This window comes from Cydia amplana, chromosome 4 (assembly GCF_948474715.1).
Source record: "Cydia amplana chromosome 4, ilCydAmpl1.1, whole genome shotgun sequence".
NCBI classification, from domain to species: Eukaryota; Metazoa; Arthropoda; class Insecta; order Lepidoptera; family Tortricidae; genus Cydia; species Cydia amplana.
The window spans coordinates 21,687,899-21,710,822 of record NC_086072.1 but is presented as its reverse complement, the minus strand read 5'-3'; the positions used below and the strand labels follow the sequence as shown (position 1 = coordinate 21,710,822).

General features: G+C 38.9%; 1 protein-coding gene across 2 annotated transcripts in view; it reads right to left on the bottom strand.

Moving 5' to 3' along the window:
- Positions 1–22,924, bottom strand: part of LOC134647393 (proline-rich protein PRCC) — a 432,482-nt gene that overhangs the window by 72,391 nt on the left and 337,167 nt on the right. The gene's annotated exons all lie outside the window — the stretch shown is intronic.

The window sequence follows — 22,924 nt, the reverse complement described above, 5'->3', positions numbered from 1 at the left end:
GTACCACCGCCCACACTGTTAACTGACAATTCGTAAACCTTATTACAAAAGGCATAAGGTCCACCGATGGACAGTTAAGAGTGTTGCTATTTGTACTTACTTAAGCCTGTATTTATAACTACTGAACGCTGAAAGTGTAACTATTGAATTGTAACAAAACCAATAATTTTACCCAGTATTGTAATTTTACTAACAATTGTTAAATCAGTACACCACTGAACAAAATAAAGGAATTCAATTCTAATTGGAATATTTTTTTATGATATACATACCATTATTTTTTACTTGTTCTTATATTTGGTACCTTTTTATTATAAGTAGGTACTTTGAAGTTTATTGACATAATATCTAATCTCGTGGTTAAATCTTCAAAGTAATTTTTGACCCACTAACTTGTCCAAATAGGTAGTTATAGATGATTTGAATAGTGAATAAATACTTCAAATGAAACATTTACATATGTCTTTAAGTCGTATTTCTTGATTTTACCCTAAATTACCCTTCCCTTCCTAGAACCCATCCCGTTGCGAGTCCTCCGTGATCGTAAGGGCCCCGTCCTCGTCACCAGTTACCTCGCGAGGCACCTCGTGCAGCCCTGACTGCCTCGGCAGGTGCATCGTGTTTGACTGAAGCAGTCTTCGTCAGTGTGCGAGTGAGACATCGCCATATATCGCTCAGATACTGGATCGGTGTGAGGATCCGGATCCACATCAGTTGTAAATCCCATAATGTCACGTTGACATCTGCCTCGCGAGGCACGTTGGGAAATCATGCTGCCGCGTAGAAGTATGTCTCACTTGTGGTCTCACTTCATATCTGAGGTTTGAGCTTAATATAGAGTAGGTAATAGATAGTTTTTTTTCTGTTTAAGACACAAGATAGATAGTTTTATTTACAGATTTGTTTAGAGTGAAAGGCAGAAATAAAGATTTGTTTAGGTACTAACGATTTTTGTGTTTTATCCCTCAATGTACTTACCTACCCATAATATTTAATTTTGGCACCACAGGCCCAACGGGGTTGGCCGGTCGGAGTGTTTTACAGATGGCGCCAACATAGGTTTTACCTGTCATTCCTGCAAAGTGTCAAATTAATTCTAATTTTATGGCTTCAAGCCAAGTCTCATAGAACAAAACTAGAGGCAGGTAAAACCTATGCTGGCTCCATCTATCAAAACCATTGACAGTTGATAATCGCATTGTAGGCATATCTGTAGCACACGACTGCGGAAAACAGCAAGACACTTTCGAAGTCTTGGAGTAATTATGGACCCTATGCCTTGCGGTGTTGCTAAACATAATTTATGTCATTTATAAAATACCTAACATCAATTAAATCCCTATAAAGTCGATCAAAAAGTTTTGTGATTGCAAGCAAAAATCACCAGAGTGGGTCTAAAGAAGCGTACATTTTTTTTGCGTCCAGTGTCAGGTGCAATAAAAGTTATGGCTCTCATTGTCACCTACAGCCATCCTACAGCCTTGCCTTGCCATAGACGACACACCATAGAGAGCACTTCCGCGACGCGTACGGCAAGTGGCGCGTGCGCCGGAAGTCATGGTACCATTGAGTAAGAAGAACTCGGAGAAGGTACGAGTAAGTATATGCAACCTTTTATAATATACATACTTGAAAGTTTCGATAGAGGAAGTTCTTAATTCGCGGCGATGTTTGCTTTTTTCTTATTTTGCCCTTTTTATCAAGAAGACCATAAAATATTAACCTTTGTAGTGAAGGAGATTCTTTTTTAACAATGTAGGTACTATACTTAGTTGTAAAAAAAAATAACCTGACCATTAAGAAATTGTACTTTTGCTGTCAGACATGGTCAGACATCTCTGCTTTGTACAAAAATCTATTTAATGTAGGTACACTCAGCCTCAAAACTGCATGGGCAATTTACGTATGAATTCATCCAAATTCTTATGTACTCGTATCTTGCCACAAAAGAAAATGCCTCATCTATTCCTCTTACTCTCGTCCGCGCGACAGTTAAGCTGCTAATCGTTCCTCATTACCATCAAGTACTCGATTATCGACTTAATTACCTGACCATACGTGTAACTTACGTCAATGACATAAGGTATACATTGAAATGGTCAGTTTAAGTTAGTACCGGCCACCATGAATATGAAACGCGCAGTTTTCCTTCCTTAATGCGTTTAGTTTTTAGCTTAGGTTGTGGTCGCTTTCATCTAGTGTTGAGAACTAGAAACGATCGAAGATAGATCAACAACGTAAACTAGGCAGAACAATACGGAGTTGATTTTTGAACGCAAGATGTGGTTGGCAAACTTAACAGAAATAGACGATGAAAGCGTTCAGAAATCGGCGATCATACCCAGCGATTAACAGCCCAGTTTACTGGTACTCGTATACAGTCACCTGCAAATCCGGCACTAATATGTTACACAACGAAGGCTGCACAAATATCTGACACGATCTTATTTGTAGAGCTATAAGAGTGTGTCACATATTTTTGTGACCTTCGAACGGTAACATATTATGGCAGGTGACTAATATGAAATTCGAGATATTAATTACTATATATCGAAACTGAAAACAATATTTTTAAACGGGGGATGAAGTATAAAAAGTGCCCAGGACACCAAAATGCAAAACTATGATTACGTAGCTACGTACCTAATCATACGTAGTATCCAACAAATTTGCGCATTTTATATTAACGTTACATTTTTACAAATCGAAAACATACACGAGACGGGCTCGATTCCGTTTTCACAATTTGTTTTAGTTTTAAATTGGTTATGATACGACCTTGAAAATAAAATTTTAATTCATTCATCTTGGTGATTGGTGGGCATTTCATAGACGACTTTCACTTTCATTTCACACGCACCAATCAGCGTCAGCGATCTTCAATGTCAGATCAAAACCAGTCCAAACCCATATCAAATTGTTAAATGAATTCATTCCGTGACTGGTGAAGTACCTAAGTACCTATAGAGATTCCAGTGCTGAATTTCAGATAATTTCTGCCATGTGGTGCGTCTAAATCGGTTCACTGGAAATGCGTAATTAAATGCCGTTTTACACCTGTAAAATGTGTAATTTGTAGCTTTACAAAAAAGTTTTTTTATAATCTAATATATTCAGTGTACCTATATAACTCCTATCTTAACTCTACCTTTGATTAGAGAAAGAGGAACATTCAGTCAAGAATCCGAGGGTGATAGGGCCAACGTATTATGAATTATGAGCGTCTACCCACTAAATTGCGAACTGAACCATCTGACGAAACATTTGAACGCCAATTGAGACTCTTTTTATTGGATAATCCATTATATTCTGTAAATGAATATATGGAAATGACATGTAATAATCCAAATTGAATGTAATTTATTTTTCTATTGACCTGTTTATCATTTTAGTTTTATATTGACCTATTTTTCATTTTATTTTATTTTAATTTGACGATCATTATGAGATATCCGTGCTTAGCTTAGCCATATTGACATTGTTGTTTTTTTATATTTTTTATTTTATATTATTTGACATTGTTAATAATTTAGTTAATTAATCGATTGCTTATAATGGTTTTTAAATTGTGTATTGCTTGACATTTGTATAATTATAATCAATTGTTATTTTTCTACTTGACGATCATAATATAAATTCGTATAGATTAGTGTAAAATAATTTATATTGTAATTTCATATTATGAAATAAATAAATCTAAATCTAAATCTAAATCTAAATCTAAATCATGAATTATAAGTAAATTAAATCGCTTGATAAACGTTTAATTAAGAGCAATATAACAGGTATTAAAGTCGGGTAACAGTTAATAAACAGGTTGCGAACAATATTTACAGCCTGACTACGAGTAGGCCAGGATCAAGCGTGTAATAGTTAATAGTAGTCATAACTTATAAGCTTCGCTTTACCGTTCAGGCCGCGTAGCCAACGTGCCAATCGCTTACGCTCCGTAGCGATCGAAACGCAACTGTCACGGTCGCACTAGTATGGAAGAGTGATAGAGTGACACAAAGATTGTCACCTTGGCTAGGCCGCCAGGTGTTTATAGGTAAATGTACCTACTCGTAGCATGGAGCGATTTGACTAAGCCAGCGGTCGGCAACCTTTTAGCAGCCAAGGGCCACATTAACGAAATTGACACGGGCCGCACTTTGTCAATATTCATGACTTTATCAGACATTGTCGTTTGTCAATATTACAAAAAAAATAGCCAGGGAGGCTGGCGGGCCGCAAGTGACAGGTTCAGGGGCCGCATGCCGCTGGACTAAGCAGTCAACTACCCTATTTGGCTTCAAGTCCATCTCCCCCTCGCAGTACAATGTTTGCCCCTTCTCCCCTCCGCTCCGCTAGGCCCTAGGCCTTCGGCGATATTTTTTAATCTTCTGTACCCACTTCGTCAGTAGAAAAAGGCGCGAAATTCAAATTTTCTATGGGAGTTCAAGCCTTCGCGCCTACATTTTTAAAATTTGCAGTCTTCTACTGACGGAAATGGCTTGCCATACTCTATATCTACAAGGTAGGTAGGTACTATTTTATTCACTCGTGATAAGTGTTCTGTCTAGAAAATTCCTGACGTATGGTAACCCTATACAGAGTGTCGTTAATTTGCATGCGCAGGCGCAGGGAGTCGGTCACTGCGCACCGGACTGGCGGCAACGGCATTGCTGACACCTATACACAGACCGCCTCAATAACAACGTCGTTTGCGTACCTACTCTATTTTCACCTTGTCTATACCTAGCGGTCCCCTAGCTTCGATAACTATAGTTTGTCAAAGAACTATCTCATTTCAAACATAGAGAGAAGAGAATCATACTATCTTTGTCTTACACTAGTACTAGCACCCCAAAAGAAAAAGCGGCCAAGTGCGAGTCGAACTCGCCCATGAAGGGTTCCGTATTTAGGGGATTTATGGCGTATTAAAAAAAAACTACTTACTAGATCTTGTTCAAACCAATTTTCGGTGAAAGTTTGCATGGAAATGTACATTATATATTTTTTTTAGTTTTATCATTCTCTTATTTTAGAAGTTACAGGGGGGGGACACACATTTTACCACTTTGGAAGTGTCTCTCGCGCAAACTATTCAGTTTAGAAAAAAATTATATTAGAAACCTCAATATCATTTTAGACCTATCCACAGATACCCCACACGTATGATACTGATGAAAAAAAAATTTTTGAGTTTCAGTTCTAAGTATGGGGAACCCCAAAAATTTATTGTTTTTTTTCTATTTTTGTGTGAAAATCTTAATGCGGTTCACAGAATACATCTACTTACCAAGTTTCAACAGTATAGTTCTTATAGTTTCGGAGAAAAGTGACTGTGACATACGGACGGACAGACGGACAGACAGACAGACAGACATAACGAATCTATAAGGGTTCCGTTTTTTGCCATTTGGCTACGGAACCCTAAAAAGTTGAGTAGGTATAGTTTTCCTGGTTCTTACTGACTGACAAATTGGTTTGACCAACTATATTATCGTCCACAATGAGTCACACCACACCTAGCCGCCGTCATACAAGCGAAGTAAATGAATTGTATGGGAGCGAGTTTTTGGTGGCAGGTTCGTGTGACTCTTAATGTCAAGAATTAGGATAAGGACACGCATTAGAACGAAAGTGGCATATATTCCAGCCAAGAGGGAAAACTAGGCTTTATTGGGTCCTCCCAATAAAGCCTAGTTTATGACCGGACCGGACTCCTGTCCGGTCCGGTCATATAGCCTGCCGCCCTAGACCCGGGCCTAATTCAGCAATGGGCAAATATCAAATGATATATCGCACGAAATAACAATGTTACCTTCTACAGTTTCAGCTGTCTATCTTTTTTATTTAAGATTCTGTTATTGTTTTTTCACAAAATATCTTAGTAAGATAGTGTATAAATAATGTAGATATCTGTGCCTATCTCATCTCGGTGTTTTATCTGGATTTTCCGCAGTCACATTGCTGTGTTATTGTGGACTAGTTTGTGTTTTAAAAATGTTGCAGTGCGAAATCGATTCTGTCAAGGTAATCTATATCTTTAAACGAGCAATTCTTGTATATATATTTATATACTTATTTCGAGGATTTCGGAAAGGGCATAGGGGTGTTGAGGGCGAAAAATCTAGCTAGGTCTTATGTATGGGAAAACGCGCATTTTTGAATTTTATATGTTTTCCTTCCATGCTTGGGTCCTAATAAGGACCAATTCTGGCAAAGGAACTCTTTTTTTCACGCAACGCCGTATTTTAAGGACCTTCACCTTCGACTACTCGTATAGTAACAACTGACAATAATTAGTTAAGTTACCATGTACTTGAAAACGGCACACATTTATCATACCTACATAACGAAGGCACTACACACCACAATGTAAGTATGCCGACCTCTTAACGGGCCGCGACCCGCGATTCTATCAACCGCATGATGTCATCTTATGTAACGTGATCATAATAGAAGTATACGCAGCAATGCCCCACATTCGTTGACATACGTCGCTAGAAGGGCTTTTTTATTACCTTAAAGGCTTCGTCACACAGGCGCGTTTTCCGCGGGAGTGAGCGGGGCGCGGCACTTTTACATATAACACGCTCACGCCCCGTCCGGAAAACGCGCCTGTGTGACAAAACCTTAATTATATTCATTATAATGTGTATAGGTGTAGGTAATATTTTATTAAGTATGTGTGGTCAAAATTTTCGTAATCACATAACTTATTACTATTGTAGATTTTTTTTGTTTGTGTTGGGTATAATTTGACTGATTTAAAAAGAGCTCATTCTAGAAATTTGAACAAAGTTTGATTTTTTTCTCTGCTTCAAGGGACTGTATATAGACTAGGGCTTCCAAATACCGGACTTCTCACAATACCGGTATTAATACCGAAACTGTCTTCGTCAATACCGGGATCCCGGGATCCCGGTATTGGATATGAATCGCTTCAAAATATATAGTTTTATTAAAAAGGGGAATTAAAAAGGCTCACTGGAATACCAGATATGTCCTAAAAGCTATTACAACAATAAACAATCAATGCCGCCATCTGCAATAATTTTATTTCACACTCCAGGTTGGCAATAATTTTATCCAATTTGTTGACTTCACCTCACCACAGTCAAATTTGTATTGTAGTCCAACTTAACCAACCAGACAACATTTTTTCAAATTTCCGTCAAAATTGGTTTGCCATTATTACAGTTATCCTTGCTCTTTCGTTTTATTTTTTGATAAAATTATAAGAACTAATTATATTAAATTTAATGTCACTATCATCATATTCATCACTCACATAACTTCAGGATTCATCCACCACCAACCACCAAATATTTATCTGACGCCTTCGCCAACGATCTTGTTTCAATAATAAAATGCGGGCTAGAGACCAGTTAGAGTTAGACCAAGTAAACTCTGCAACGATTTTGATAGCATATGCAGTATGCAGTGCAAGTGTTATTTGTACGTCATAATTTCATAGAAGTTTAATATAATACTTGCACTGCGCGTGCTATCAAAATCGTTGCAGACTTTTCTTGGTCTAACTCTAGATGCGTCTGACATTTAGTAAGCTTTTTGATACAACCGAATATAATGGATTTAAAGGGTTTATACTGCGCATTTCCCTCATTTTTATAAATACCGGGATCCCGGTATTGCCTTTAAAAATACCGGTATTGAAAAATGCGTTTAAAAGGACGGGATCCCGGGATCCCGAAATACCGGGATCCCGGTATTGGAAGCCCTAATATAGACCTGAGCATATGGTTTACATTTCAACTCGATACCTACCTCCACGCGTTCTCGAGATAAAGGGTCTTGACAGACAGACGGACGGATGGACAACAAAGTGATCCTATACCTAAGGGTTCCGTTTTTTCATTTTAAGGTACGGAATCCTAAAAACGAGAAAAGTAAAAAGAGGGGTCAAAGGTTATGATATGTTATGTCGAGATAAGGGCTAAGGTCCGCTGCATATCAAAAGCTAATTCGTGAATCTTTAGTATGATATCGGCGTGTGCGCAACGTTATTACTATTACCGCTCACCGCCGCCATTGACCGAGTTCGTGTCACAAATTCATAGCGAACGAATGAATGACTTGATGACTGCGGGTCTGAGGGCCATGGGGTCACTTCGAATATCATCTAATTAACATACATACGTACAGTCAGCTGCAGATATAACAAAGTTAATTTCTGCAACTGTCTGTACAAATCAATATGTTTTGCTTGATATTTCATAATGGAGATAGTTTGAGGCCTGGGGAAGGACACAGGGTAGTTTTTATCACTTAAGGCTCATTTAGACGGCGTGCGAACTCGTATACGATTTTAGTTACATTGCGGACCATTGACGTTACTGCAATTCAATGAAACTCGTATGCGAGTTCTCGCACCGTCTAAATGAGCCCTATCATCAATCCATGAAGTCGAAGTTGCGGGCAGAAGCTCTTTTGAAATAAAAGTCGCAGGTTTTCAAGTCTCAAGTTACCCCAGGTACACAATTTCAATGACCTATAAGTGTTTAAGTCAGCTCCTGGTAGCGGAGAGAAAAGTTTTTCGCAAGATCCTGGGACCTATTCAGAGAGATGATGGCACCTGGAGGATCCGGAAAAATGCCGAGGTTGAGGAGTTAGTGGCCGAAACCAATATCGTCGGCGAAACGAAAGCCCACAGACTTCGCTGGTCAGCACAGAATGGGAGAGGATCGGGGATCGGGCTGTCAAGAGGGCATTCATGGGACGACCGACTGGTGGCCGTCCGGTGGGTCGGCCCAGGAATCGCTGGGAAGACTGTGACGGCGGATCTGCGTCAGCAAATATCAGGAAGTTGCGCAGGACCTAGACAGGTGGCACGCTCTCGTTTCGGAGGCCAAGATTCACATTGGATCACTGAGCCAAAATGTGTTTATGACAACAGCCTGAAAACCTGACACACATTCATTCATCCGGTTGACCTCTTTGTAAGAGCCACCGGAAAACCACAGCCAAACTATGACCTTAATGTATGCCCACAATTATATAACCAATCGGTTTTTAATATCCTCATGTACCTCATTAGCTCGTTATGTCATTAGCTGACATTTGTCATTCTTGGTCTGCAAGTCAATTTTACATTGCCTTATTGTAGTGGCGATTGAATTAGACAAAGTTGTGTTTGTTGCCAATGCTGCTGATTGTCAGCGACACTATTTATGGTAAAAACTAGAGTTAAGTATTATTCCTTATAATATGTACTAGTGGACCTCGCGAGCCCCCGTTGGTCCGCCATTAATTTAATAAAAAAATCCAAGAACTAAATCGAAAATAAAAAAAGATTTTTATAATAATTCGATTTACTATTTGGCCCTCCAATATAAATCCCACGTCGCGTGTCAGATAATCAAATCAATGGTTTATCTATATCTAAATCGCATTTTACCTACTTTCTGTATCAACACATACGTTCTCAAGTACCTATAGAAAGTAATTGGCAAAGAAAAGCGCGATCGTGGAAAGTTAATTTCTCGGTGAGAATCAAAGATGGCCGGTTATTCACAAAGTTTGTGAAAGCATATGAACCATAGGAGACCAACGATCAGGCCAATCGTCTGATGGTAAACAATTATTTTATTTATTTAATTACGGCCTATAGCCGCGACATTGCGCGACTGATGGCTTCGGCTAAGGCGAAAACCATAGGTAGGTACGCAAGGTCCGATCGCTGTGTCTCGTTCCAACCTATGGTTGTCGTCGCCTTAGCCGAAGCCAGTCGCGCAATGTCGTGGCCAGGCCTTTACCATCGCAATGGACACTGCATCAACAAATGGCAAGTGCGGTGTAGACCTTTGAGATGGAAGTACGCTCTTTTTTTGAAAATTTGAAGGTCGTATCAGTAAAACCTTTTCCGTGATAGCTCATAGACTATATCGGGAAGCTACTTGACGTCTACAATTAGCATCCAAAAGTTATTGATATTAATATAAGTCATCATCTTCCTCGCGTTGTCCCGGCATTTTGCCACGGCTCATGGGAGCCTGGGGTCCGCTTGGCAACTAATCCCAGTAATTGGCGTGGGCACTAGTTTTTACGAAAGCGACTGCCATCTGACCTTCCAACCCAGAGGGTAAACTAGGCCCGTTTAGGGATTAGTCCGGTTTCCTCACGATGTTTTCCTTCACCGAAAAGCGACTGGTAAATATCAAATGATATTTCGTACATAAGTTCCGAAAAACTCATTGGTACGAGCCGGGGTTCGAACCCGCGACCTCCGGATTGCAAGTCGCACGCTCTTACCGCTGGCCACCAGTAATAATAATCTATACATATAATAAAGCTGAAGAGGGTCGAAAGTCTGTACATGGAAGATATTCGAAAAAAAGTTGGTTGGGGATACTTAGAATCGATAACAGAACACGTTCCAACAGTTTTTAGAATTTTTGTCTGTTTGTCTGTTTATCTGTTTATCTGTTTGTCTGTTTATCTGTTTATTTGACCGCGCATCACGTGAAAACGGCTGAACGGATTTTGATGCAAACTTTACTAATCTGTCAAGAAAATCCCTGGCCCTATTTTAGGCTAGAAAAATTCAACCCCTAAAAGGGGGGGGGGGTGGCCACTACACTCAATTAAGTTATGTTTGCACCTGAATCTTATGGCGCTAACTTAAGAAAGTGGTGCAAACTTTTTTTTGTGTATGTACTTTGTAAAAAAAACAAAAATTTTCTTAGTTAATGTCAAACGTCTTTTCAAATACATATTAAATCACATTTATAGACGGGTCTATCGCAGGTCCATTGACAATAATTAACATTATGTGAAGTGGGTGGTTTGAAAATATGATGTCTACCCCAAACTTTTTCATACACTTTTCGTCGGGTAGTTGCACAAATCTCTGTTTTGACATTTTGTTGGGACATCAGTTAGCCGCGACCACGACCAGTGAAACCTGTGTCGAAACGTCGGTAAATAACGGTAATAAAATACATTTCGAGATAGGCCCGTCTATATATAAATGTGAGTTAATATGTGTTCAAAACGCGAAAGTTTTTAAATTTTAAATAGGTATTATGTCTTTGTAAGTGTCAAACAATTTGGGACTTGCATTTTAAACGCGTCACCATACCTTTCCGAAAAAAAACAATTTTCTCGCGAAATTCTCGCAACGTATTGAGGTTACAAGGTAGCACGGTCTCAGGAATCTGAGGAAGAATCGGAGACGTTCACGCAGTGCGAAGAACGGTTGACCGCTCAGCGGATTCGCACGACAGACGTGCTCGACGGTAAGTACTGTGGTGTATCAGCGGGTACTGGAGAGAGTCGTACGTCTATACTTACCTACACATGCGCGGATATTGGCAGAAATCAAAAGTGAACAGGCAGTATATACCTAAATCCATTAACACTGTCTTGGATGAAGGCAACGCCACAACAGACCCTCTGGAGTTCCTAAACTCATTGAGTGCTTCAGGACTCCCAGCACACACATTAACCTACATTAATACTATTGTTCCGTGTTTAAGCACTGACAACCTGGACGCTTCGGGCCTTCCGCCCTACGCGGAGCTCGGCCTTCGGCCTTCGCACTTAGACACTTATACTATTGTTCTGTAATTAAGCACTGACATCCAGGACGCTTCGGGCCTTCGGCCCTACGCGGAGCTCGGCCTTCGGCTTTCGCATTAGATATCCACACCAAAATTCAACCATTGCGGCTGTGTCCCTGACATAATAGCCTCTCTCAATTTTTTCTATCAAAAAAATTCGCGCTCGCTACGCTCGCGTTTTTAACTTTTAAGGTTAAGCCTACTTTGATAAAGGTGGCATTCTGGGCACCCTACCGAGTGACTACTACTACGACTTAAGCATTGACATTCTGGACGCTTCGGGCCTTCGACTCTACATGAAGCTCGGCCTTCGGCCTTCGAATTTAGACACTTATACTATTGTTCTGTGTTTAAGCACTGACATCCTGGACGCTTCGGGCCTACGGCTTTCGCATTTAGACACTGATGCCATTGTTCTGTGATTAAGCACTGACATCCTGGACGCTTCGGGCCTTCGGCCCTACATGGAACTCGGCCTTCCAGATATCCACACCAAAATTTCACGTAAACCACTGCGGCTATATCCCTGACATAGCCTCTCTTCTTTCAAATCCTATTCTATCAAAAAAAAATTCGCGCTCGCTTCGCTCGCGTTTTTAATACGATTTTAAAGGTTAAGCCTCATTTGATAAAGGTGGCATTCTGATGGGCACCCTACTGAGCGACTACTACTACGACTTAAGCATTGACATCCTGGACGCTTCGAGCCTTCGGCCCTACGCGGAGCTCGGCCTTCGGCCTTCGCATTTAGACACTGATACCATTGTTCTGTGATTAAGCACTGACATCCTGGACGCTTCGGGCCTTCGACCCTACACGAAGCTCGGCCTTCGGCCTTCGTATTTAGACACTTATACTATTGTTCTGTGCTTAAGCACTGACAGCCTGGACGCTTCGGGCCTTCGGCCCTACATGGAGCTCGGCCTTCGGCTTTTGCATTATTTAGATATCCACACCAACGTTTCACGTAAACCATTGCGGCTGTGTCCCTGACATAGCATCTCTCAATTTTTTTTCTATCAAAAAAATTTCGCGCTCGCTACGCTCGCGTTTTTAATACGATTTTAAGGGTTACGCCGTACTTTAATAAAGATGGCATTCTGGGCACCCTACCAAGCGACTACGACTTAGGCCAATTTTTTTTAATTTAAGTGTTATTTAATAAATAACACTTAAATTAAAAAGTTATAATTCAACATTTTTTTACACTGTTAAAAGTAATCCCCGGTACATTCATATATGTAGATATTTGATATCTATAATATTCTCCTTTCCTCTAATCTTACTTCTAACTAATATAATATTAGACCTAAATTCGAAAGTTTGTTAGGAAGTATGGATTTCTATGTGTATAATTCTTAATTTATCATGCTCAGAATGATTTGACTGGAGGACAGAATTGGATGATATTTGCCATGGACATGATTTGGATAGGTACAGTCAAGGACGTAAAAATACAAAAGTAGTACTGTATTGTCCGTTATACACCTACTACTCTGTGTCATTTAAATCACGTCTAATATTGGAATAAGGGCGAAAAAAACTATTGGTTTTGGAGTGTAGTTTTGTTTAGTGGTACCTACCTAATTGTAAAATATTTTATCTGGACTTCAGTCCGCTAATCGTATCCATCTGTCAACTTTACTTCAAGTTCCGCCTCCAGGGGAGAGAAAGAGAAATTAGAGATCAATTAGCTTACTGACACAGACCGAATTCCACGCGGGCGGAGCCGCGGGCACAGCTAGTAATATAATATAATAAAAATAATAATAGAAGGCGTCAGATGCAGAAGGCGGTGATCTTGGACACGGCGCGGATAGTCCGCCGGTTCCTCTCTCTGCAGCCCTGACCACCGGCAGCTTGGGCCTTGCCCCGCTGCTGGCGGCACCCTAGGTTAGGTTTTTTATAATATGTTTATAAGTATTTTGTATTGTTTTTGTAAGTGTTTTTGTATTTTATTTTTATATCCATATTATAAAATAACCTAACTTAAGACCAAAAATAAATAAAGAGAACAATAATAATAATATAATATAATATAAGTATCAGCAGAAAAAAATAATTATAGCTTGATGATGATGATCTGACTACTCAGTTTGTCGTGATTCTTGGGGTCATTTTATAATGGTACCTACTAAACAAACAGTTAATTAAGATGTTTTGTAAATGAAGTACCTATAGTGGCGTTTCTCTGGCAAAAGTCCAGAGCAAGTTCGAAGTCAAAGAGTTCGAAGACCGTTACCGGAATAAAGGAAGGAAATCTTTTAAGGAAATGTCGAATGTTGACCCTAATGTGTACGCGGACAAATTACTAAATTTCCAAAACAAGTTTCTTAAACGTTGCTACATTCAAGAAGTGTGTTGAGAAATTCATTGGTACTAGCTAGATTATTGCTGTGCCATTTATTATTTATTTATTAACCTTTCTTGCAAGAAAACTTTACAGTACAAAATACGGACTTAATGCGGCAGGCAATTAACGTTTTTAAAAATTGCGATTAAAGCTCCATATGGAAAATTTTTGGATTGTTCTCATATTTTTGTATGGGGATTAAAAATGTCCGGTTCCAAAATAAATGTTCCTCTATTTCCTGTTAAATTTTCCTAAAATTTCTAAAACTTTCTGGAAACTTTCTTCAACTTGCACATCTGTAGTTAGAATTGTAACCAACAACCTCCGGCCTGGGTTAAAAGTCCCACGCGTGAATCATTCTCTCCCATGGAGAAAGTGATTGTTCTTCTAATCCAGAGTTCCGCTTCTGGAATCCCCTCCTCCCCTCCCTTCCGAAGGGTGTTAGATCTCTCGAAATAAGCGCGTTCTGGGAATAGTCGGCCTTATGATGTTTTCCTGCGCCAAAGAAATACAGTTAAATGTTTTATCGAATTAGGTATAGAGTTAGACCAAGAAAAGTCTGCAGCGATGTTGATAGCCCACGCAGTGCAAGTGTTATTTACACGTCATAAATTCATAGAAGTTTGACGTTTAAAATGACACTTGCACTACGTGGGCTATCAAAATCGCTGCAGACTTTTCTCGGTCTGACTCTACCTACATATGATTTTGTACAAAAGTTCCAAGATACCAACTTAAACGGTCAGGGCTTAGCCCATGTCCAACAGTAATAAAAACACTATGATCTATCTATTCTATGATGCACGCCTTGGGTACCTACATCGAGCTGCAAAAGTGCACTTTATGAATGGAATTAATTTATAAAGTGGGTAGACAATTTTACACTTGGGCTATTCACGAGTAACCAAAATTTGGGAGTGAATTCATTCATAGTGACTAAAAAAGAATATGCAAATAATGTCTTTTTATGTGCAATTAAATGATTATAAATTATGTTACAGATTCACATCATTCTGCGAGCAAAATGATCAAATTAGAGTCTAATTTGATCATTTTGATTAGACTATCAATCTCCAAATCAAGGCCAAAGAGCCGCGTGCGAAAATTACCTAACTTTTTAAAATAATACTTTAAAACTAAACGATGCGTTCAGAACCGTTCTCATGACGCAACTAGTTACGATAACAATCGACTTATGTAATTCAAAAATGGAACGCGCACATTCGAAATTCAAATTCTTTAATTAGTGAGACTTCCGGGCATCCTTCCGCAGAAATGGCGCGAAAACTTGGTGCTTATGCTCGCTGCTTATTAAGTTAAGACGAGTCCCGCTCTGGTTCGCTTGAGAACATTTGATTGATAATGTGACGTTTTTAAAATGGTAGCTAAATATGGGATGGTACCACATTGTTGGTAAACTGAAATAAATATGACAAATTTATTTGTTTATACTTACGGGCCACTGCGGCTTGTAAAAGAGCCCTTGAGGCCTACTTGCAGAACACATTTTTGAATTTTGGCTTACAGCGCTTCTTGGCCAACTCTGGAGTTTGAATAATTAAGCTGTGTAACTGTGTTTCTTTTCCAAGTACATAGATACATACATACATACGTATGTGCCTCATGAATACCATCGGAACTACCGTCCTTGCTTAAACTAATGTATATTATGTACTTCCTTATACGCGACCGGAATATAACAACCAAATCTGCAGCCGCCGGCTCATAGTTTACGGCCTACTGTAGGTATACCTAGCTACAGTAGGTAGGTAGGTTTGGTGAATTGAATATGTATAATAACCTTACGTGCAAAAATTTTAATACAGAAGTTTCTAATGCCACAATTTGTTATCGTTTTGATACGACCTTGACGATTCTTAACAACGAACACATATGTCTCTGTATGTGTATGTGTGTGTCTGTATGTGTATGTGTGTTGAATAAACTATCTTTTATCATTATCTTATCTCACATTTTACTCTCATCCGACTTCCGATATCGGAACGGTCAATCTGAAAACAAGTTGTTAAATCTGAACCGGGCTCCAGTTTTAGACCTTTTGAATCGGTGCTTTAGTGATTAGGTACTTACCTATCTACATATATATCTTTAGTCTCTATCATTAACTGCCATGCATGCATGACATATATCAATATGCTGATTAGTGATTAGCGAGCCACGGATTTTTCATCCCATGGTAACATGAAAAAAAAATATGGAGTCGATATTAACCTCCTGAGACTAAATGTACATTATAATGTACATATTCGTGCAATCTAATTTGAACCTTTCATGAACCAAGTAAAGTAACATTTCTTTTGTTTAATTGCTTAAAACAAACGAAATTCGTTCTAATTTACTTATAGAATAAGGTTCAAATTGAATATTTGAAAACTTTATATGGTGGGTTTACGAGGTTAAAACTATATTTCGGTTCACACATTAAATGAACGACCTTCACTTTCAACTGTTTCATGTTGCCTGGTCATACGCGCCTACTGTAGCTAATCATATTATAGCATGGCAAGATTGGCAAGCCTTCACCAGTATTTGACTAAATTAGTTAAATGCTCTCTTAAAGCGGAACAACATTGCCATTTTTAGTAATGACGGTGTCACCCTTGACCCTTCCAGAGGGGTTTTAAATTGTCTATTTTTAGGATAAATAATAATGAATAAGTAGGTATTATTGAAGTCAATTACCCAACAATGTTGCATGAATAATTTCAATGGCATAGGTAACCAAAACAAAAGGACTCAAACGAAGGCTAAGCTAATAGTAATAACCATCCTCGTTCCCGATTGTTTCTGCCCCATTTGCCAGTCGTCGCCAATTTGAGCCAAACGAGCGGAACAAAATCACGCATTATTCAGTAGTTCAGTGGCAGATTCAATTCGCTTTTGTTATTACTCTGCAAACTTGTCTATGCGAGCGCAAAACACACTCACTATCGCAGTAAAACGCACGCTCAAAACCGTAACGATACAAAATTGTACAAAGTGCTGTTCCATTTTCAATCGTATCAAATTTGCTTGAAGGCTCATAGCTGCATTGAGCAATGATTACACTTAGGGCTTCTTTACTTTGAAAGTAACAGATATTTACTTGGTTTTTGACGAACAGCGCCACCTATGAATGGTAAAGATAAGTTTGTGCCATATGAATGGCCATGGGCATTGTGAAGTATGAGTGCGCTATGGCGATTACATTTCGGTTTTGTCCATTGTTATATTTTATGATCTTGCTTATAGCAATTTCATATTTACTGAACACGGTGATTTAAAATGATGTTTGCTTCCTTCAACATTATAGCAAGATGCCAGGCCAGGCCACGGCCACCCAGGGCCAAATTAAAAAAGAAAGCGTTCCAAATTTGAAAAATTGTTAATGACGTTACTTTTTTAATAACCACAGACCATATATGTCATGTGAAATCTTATTATTACTAGCCATAAGGCACGAAATTGGCAATGTTTAACGTGCGCCGAATATTTCAATAATTTGACACCTACGGCGCTTTCTAACGCTTTTCTTACAACTGTAGTTGAACTGTAGGTTTTATTAAAGGTTCTTTGTGAACATTGAGGCTATTATATATTTATTCAGACTTATAAATACGTCAACAGGTTTTTACAATGTCTATGAAGGCTGATGTGTGTTGGGGCAGAAGGCAGAATACTATTACACTGCCTACTTCTAAGCTCCGTTCGAAACAATTGTTTAGAAACAGGTGCTCTACTTTTGAGCGAAAACTAATCGTTAACGCTAAAGAGATCCCAAATTAAAAGGACGTATGTCACTAGGAAATAATATAAAGTGTGCTAGAATTGCATTTGTACGTGTTAATATACTAAAATAAGAAGGTCGTATCTCGCCAGGAAATTGATACAAAGACTATTTGTCAAGTGGGCTAGGTCTGTGTTTGTTATCGTTAACATCTACTATCTTAAACTAAAAAGGACGTATGTCGCTAAGAAATTAGTATGAACATAAGACTTCAACACGGGAGTGAAGTGTAGGACTACATTAGCATGGCGCAGCCGTCGCGGCGCCGGCGCATGCCTACTTCCTCGTTTTACGTCATATGGCGGGTTACTTTTTTAGTAGTCCATGAAAGCATATCTTTGGGCCTATCCTTACGATCTGCCGAGTGCTCCCTAGGTTTCTGTGAGGCCTGGTATAAGCTGGAACACGCTATAGGAAGATTATTACGCTTATTTATAATCGGACTTGCAACCTTCATACATATTAGTAAAATATTAATATCGAGCACAATCTTATCATAGATCTCGGCAGTGGCGTAGCGTGAACTAAACTAGCCGTGGGCGAAATCGCACCTGCGAGGCCCTTTTCTTTCACTGTGCCCGAAGGGGCCTCGCGCGAGGCCCCACTCGGGGCGCGAGGCCGTGGGCGACGGCCCACTTCACCCACGCCTAGCTACAGTAGCTACGCCACTGGATCTCGGATACGACTGTTAGGTAATGGTGGTTAGACAATGTAAACATTGAATCTCATGATGACAGTGGAGGTTATAAGTCAAGCTGCTTAACCAGATCTCGGGTCTCTTTAACATTCAATCGATAAAGAGCGAAGTTAATGGCAAAACAAGAACTCGGTATGTGAGGAGCGAACGGTTTCTATGGCGTAACATAATCCAATATGCCGTGAGCAAACTCCTAGGTTGATCCAGAATAAACAAGCTCAAACGATCATCGAAATCACTGTTAACGAGATGGATCTGGTTACACAACTCATTTTCTATTTATTCATGCCAATACGGAGATTTGGTTGCAAAAGCGGTTATTTCCTATTCGGCACGGAGCATTGTAATAGTTATTTCAAAGAGAGCCTATGTGTTGAGGATACTATATGAGATTTATGGGTTCTTTTTCGTACGTAAGTATATGGAATCTACACAGACTCGCCAAACTGACGACTGGATTCAAAGACCATCGCAAGATCTGGGTCACTATAAACCGCATCCAAACGGGAGTAGGACGCTGTAACCAGAACCTTTCGCAGATGGGGAATCTCGCCGACACCAGCTTGTGATTGTTGGGAGCCAAACTCAAACAATCCCTCCCATAATAGGAAAATGTCCTAGAAGGCGATTTGCCGGAAGCAAGGGATTGGCTACTCAATTTAGATATTAAATTGTAAATATTTCATTTCTGTGTAGATTGTAAATTAAGTGTTTTCAGGAATAAAGCCATACGACATAATAATAATATGGAATCTATTTTAGTTTATAGACCGACAACAATGTGTGAAGTTTTGTAATTTGATGATGAGATCTTAAAACAAACATTTGTGAGTTAAGCCACGAAATATGAGTCAAACCCCTCGCATTGCTTACGCTTTCACGCACTCTCTCGTCCTGCGTTACATAATTGTCGTATAGCCGCTAAAACAACACTAAATAAAACAATCGCATACACCTATTGACTTGCTTATGTTACCTAATTTAGGTACCTGTGTAACTTTTTATCAGATGATTTCAATTCAAGTTGTGTGTAGATAGTTGCCTACAGACTACAGATAGTTACATATTTTGGCCGTTTGTGTTCCGAACACAGAACATATTAAAGAGGTTAGAATGGCTATCGCGCGCAGTTAGTATCGGAACCGGTGTCGCCGCTCGTTCCTCTCCACATTTACTAACACTCGCGCAACGGTAGTAAAAACTAGCTAGCGCCTTGTGTGCGCGGTGAATGGATACGCCTCCTTTAGACAGATTTGATGTCTGGCTTCTTAATCTGAACGTTATTGTGGCGCAAAAAGGCATGTTTACTTCATTTTCGGTCAGCGCGGGCGAGTAGCATGCGAGCGTTTGCTCAAAACCCCGCGGCGACACGTACCTACCCTGCTCGCATCGCCATTCTAGATAACTTGTTCTGTGGTTCCGAATTTCCGATCATCACAACTGAAAAAAAAATCATTAATAAAGAACCTCTAAAATGGATCTATGATGATCAAGCAAATCTTGTCAGTAGAAAAAGGCGCGAAATTCAAATTTTCTATGGGACGGGATCCCTTCGAGCCTACATTTTTCAAATTTGCCGCCTTTTTCTACTGACCAGATCTGCTTGACCAAGTATAACAATGTTATTGTCACAATAATTTTTATGAATAATGAAGTCCCATTGGTCCCAATAAGCGATATATAGAAGTAAATGAGTCTAAAGAAAGGATTTATTGCGAATTGTCATTTGTTCTAACTATTTATTTAAGTACATGTGAAATATTCAGTAAAACTACAGGAAGTCCTATAACTTCAGCAGCCGGAACTAATTCATTAAACTCTTTGTCTCATATTTATCATTCTCCTATCTGATAGAAATCTGAATCTTAAATTCACAGTTCCACAATTGTTTTTCCATTGGCGTAAATAAATAGGTACCTGTTACAATTAATTGCCAATCGAGTGAAGCGTGATGCGTTGCACCTTGATGTGTGTGTCGTGTGATAACGCTTTATTTATTGTTCGTCCTTCTGACTTGAGTAATGGTGATTATTTGTTTTATGCCAGAATGGTTCACGATTTCCTTTAACTGTAGAGGGATTCATTGGTAATATTTCATTTGCTATTTAAAAATAATTAGGTACTTATAAGATAATTTAATAAATGTTCAGTTCAGTTCCTTAATTTTAAATTTTATTTGAACGAATTTATTTTAAGATACAAAGAATGAATGATGTAGCTAATAAATTATATAAATAAATAAATAAATAAATATTATAGGACATTATTACACAAATTGACTAAGCCCCACGGTAAGCTCAAGAAAGCTTGTGTTGTGGGTACTCAGACAACGATATATATAATATACAAATACTTAAATACATAGAAAACAACCATGACTCAGGAACAAATATCTGTGCTCATCACACAAATAAATGCCCTTACTGGGATTCGAACCCAGGACCGCGGCTTCACAGGCAGGGTCACTACCCACTAGGCCAGACCGGTCGTCGGTATATAAATTTATTGTTTAGTTAAAGGATGCTAATATAAATAATAATAAAACAGAGAGATTGACTAAAATAATTTATGGAACTTTACAACATTTGAGGTCCTACCATGAAAGGTTTAAAATGTGAGAGGATTCCTGCATAGCTTATCAGTAAATATCTTATTAGAATCATATAAAAAAATCAGTCTAATATAATTTAATATAATATTTAAAACTTTCGCGTTTTGAACACATATTAACTCACATTTATAGACTGGTCTATCGCGAAAGTTATTTTATTACCTTTATTTATCGACGTTTCGACACAGGTTTCGCTGGACGTGGTCAATCAATCAATCTTTGGGTAATATGGCTCCATCGATACTGTCGATGATTTCGCCAACGTCAAAGTGGATCCCACGTGGGATCGAATTAATATTATTTGTAATAAAATTCAGCCAGTGTACGGTATAAGTCGCGGCTCTGATGTCCCAGCAAAATGTCAAAAAAGAGATTTGTGCAGCTACCCGACGAAAAGTGTATGAAAAAGTTTGGGGTAGCATCACATTTTCAAACTATTTCGCGATAGGTTTCCGTCTATAAATGTGAGTTAATAAATATAATTTAATGTTTTATGCAATCGTATCTTTACTGGGCTGTTGTACACACACTTGATTCGTATAATTTGACGACCGGTCTGGCCTAGTGGGTAGTGACCCTGCCTGTGAAGCCGCGGTCCTGGGTTCGAATCCCAGTAAGGGCATTTATTTGTGTGATGAGCACAGATATTTGTTCCTGAGTCATGGTTGTTTTCTATGTATTTAAGTATTTGTATATTATATATATCGTTGCTGAGTACCCACAACACAAGCTTTCTTGAGCTTACCGTGGGGCTTAGTCAATTTGTGTAATAATGTCCTATAATATTTATTATTATTATTATTTATTATAATATGGATTATTGGTTGGTTCCAGGACCGGTACACCATGTCCTCTAGCCGGGTTCACCTCCGCCGCAGCAGCAGCCTGGTATCTTGGCGAGAGTTGAAGACGGATTGGGTGAGTGGTAGCAGATAAGCAGAGTAAGGGGTTTCTCGTGTGGGTTCAAGTCTCCTCTCTTTGTGAAGGCCGAAGATACACTAACGTTAGCGACCTGCAAGCGGTAGTAACCTGAGGCCAGTGGTTGACGTGATCTGTGACTGTCCTCCAATCGGAGCCCAATTGTTTAGTTTTGATCTGCTTTTGATACGACCTTGAATATCGCTCAAGCTGATTGATGCATGCGGAATAAAGTGAGGGTCGTGCGTAAGATGCACGTCAATCAAAACCAGTTCAAACCATAACAAATTATTTATCTGAATTGGCTTCTACTTCCACTATATTTTTCTGGCGAGAGCTGAAGACAAAATAGGTCCACGCGCGTGCATTCATTCAATTGCTAGGTATTAGGGGTATTCTCGTTCGAAGTAAATAGTTAAATACCAATGGACAACGTGCATTGTTTTATAAAATAGATAATTTTGAAATAAATCACGTTTTATAGCCATCATTACGAAGTAAAATATGCCTCAAAAACCTTCAATACAATCAATACACAATCTTCTTCACTTAGTTATGTTAGTCCTAATTACAAGGATGCAAGACAACGTGACTTAACATTTCAAACCTTATTCATTTGTATAAAAGGTTCAAATTCAACTGCAGTCATGTGTAACGTACAAAGTAAGTAATTGTTACAGCAATAACAAAACTTAGTCATCTTGTATTTTGAATATCATTGCCATTCAAAAATAACCTCTAAACAAGATCAACAGAGTTCATTTTCATTCGCAGCGCTAGATCTATGATTTATTCATGCTCATGACCGTTTAAAATTGTACTCTAAAGTATAGGTGCTAAAGTTGATTTTAATTAATATTGTTTAATCGTCGGTCATGAACTTTAACAAGTGTTAATCGGCGGTCAAGGCGTCGAAGTTAACATTAACATTGTTATTAACATTACTTTTGTTCGGTCGGGTTGGTTACGTCAGTGTGTTCGAAACTCA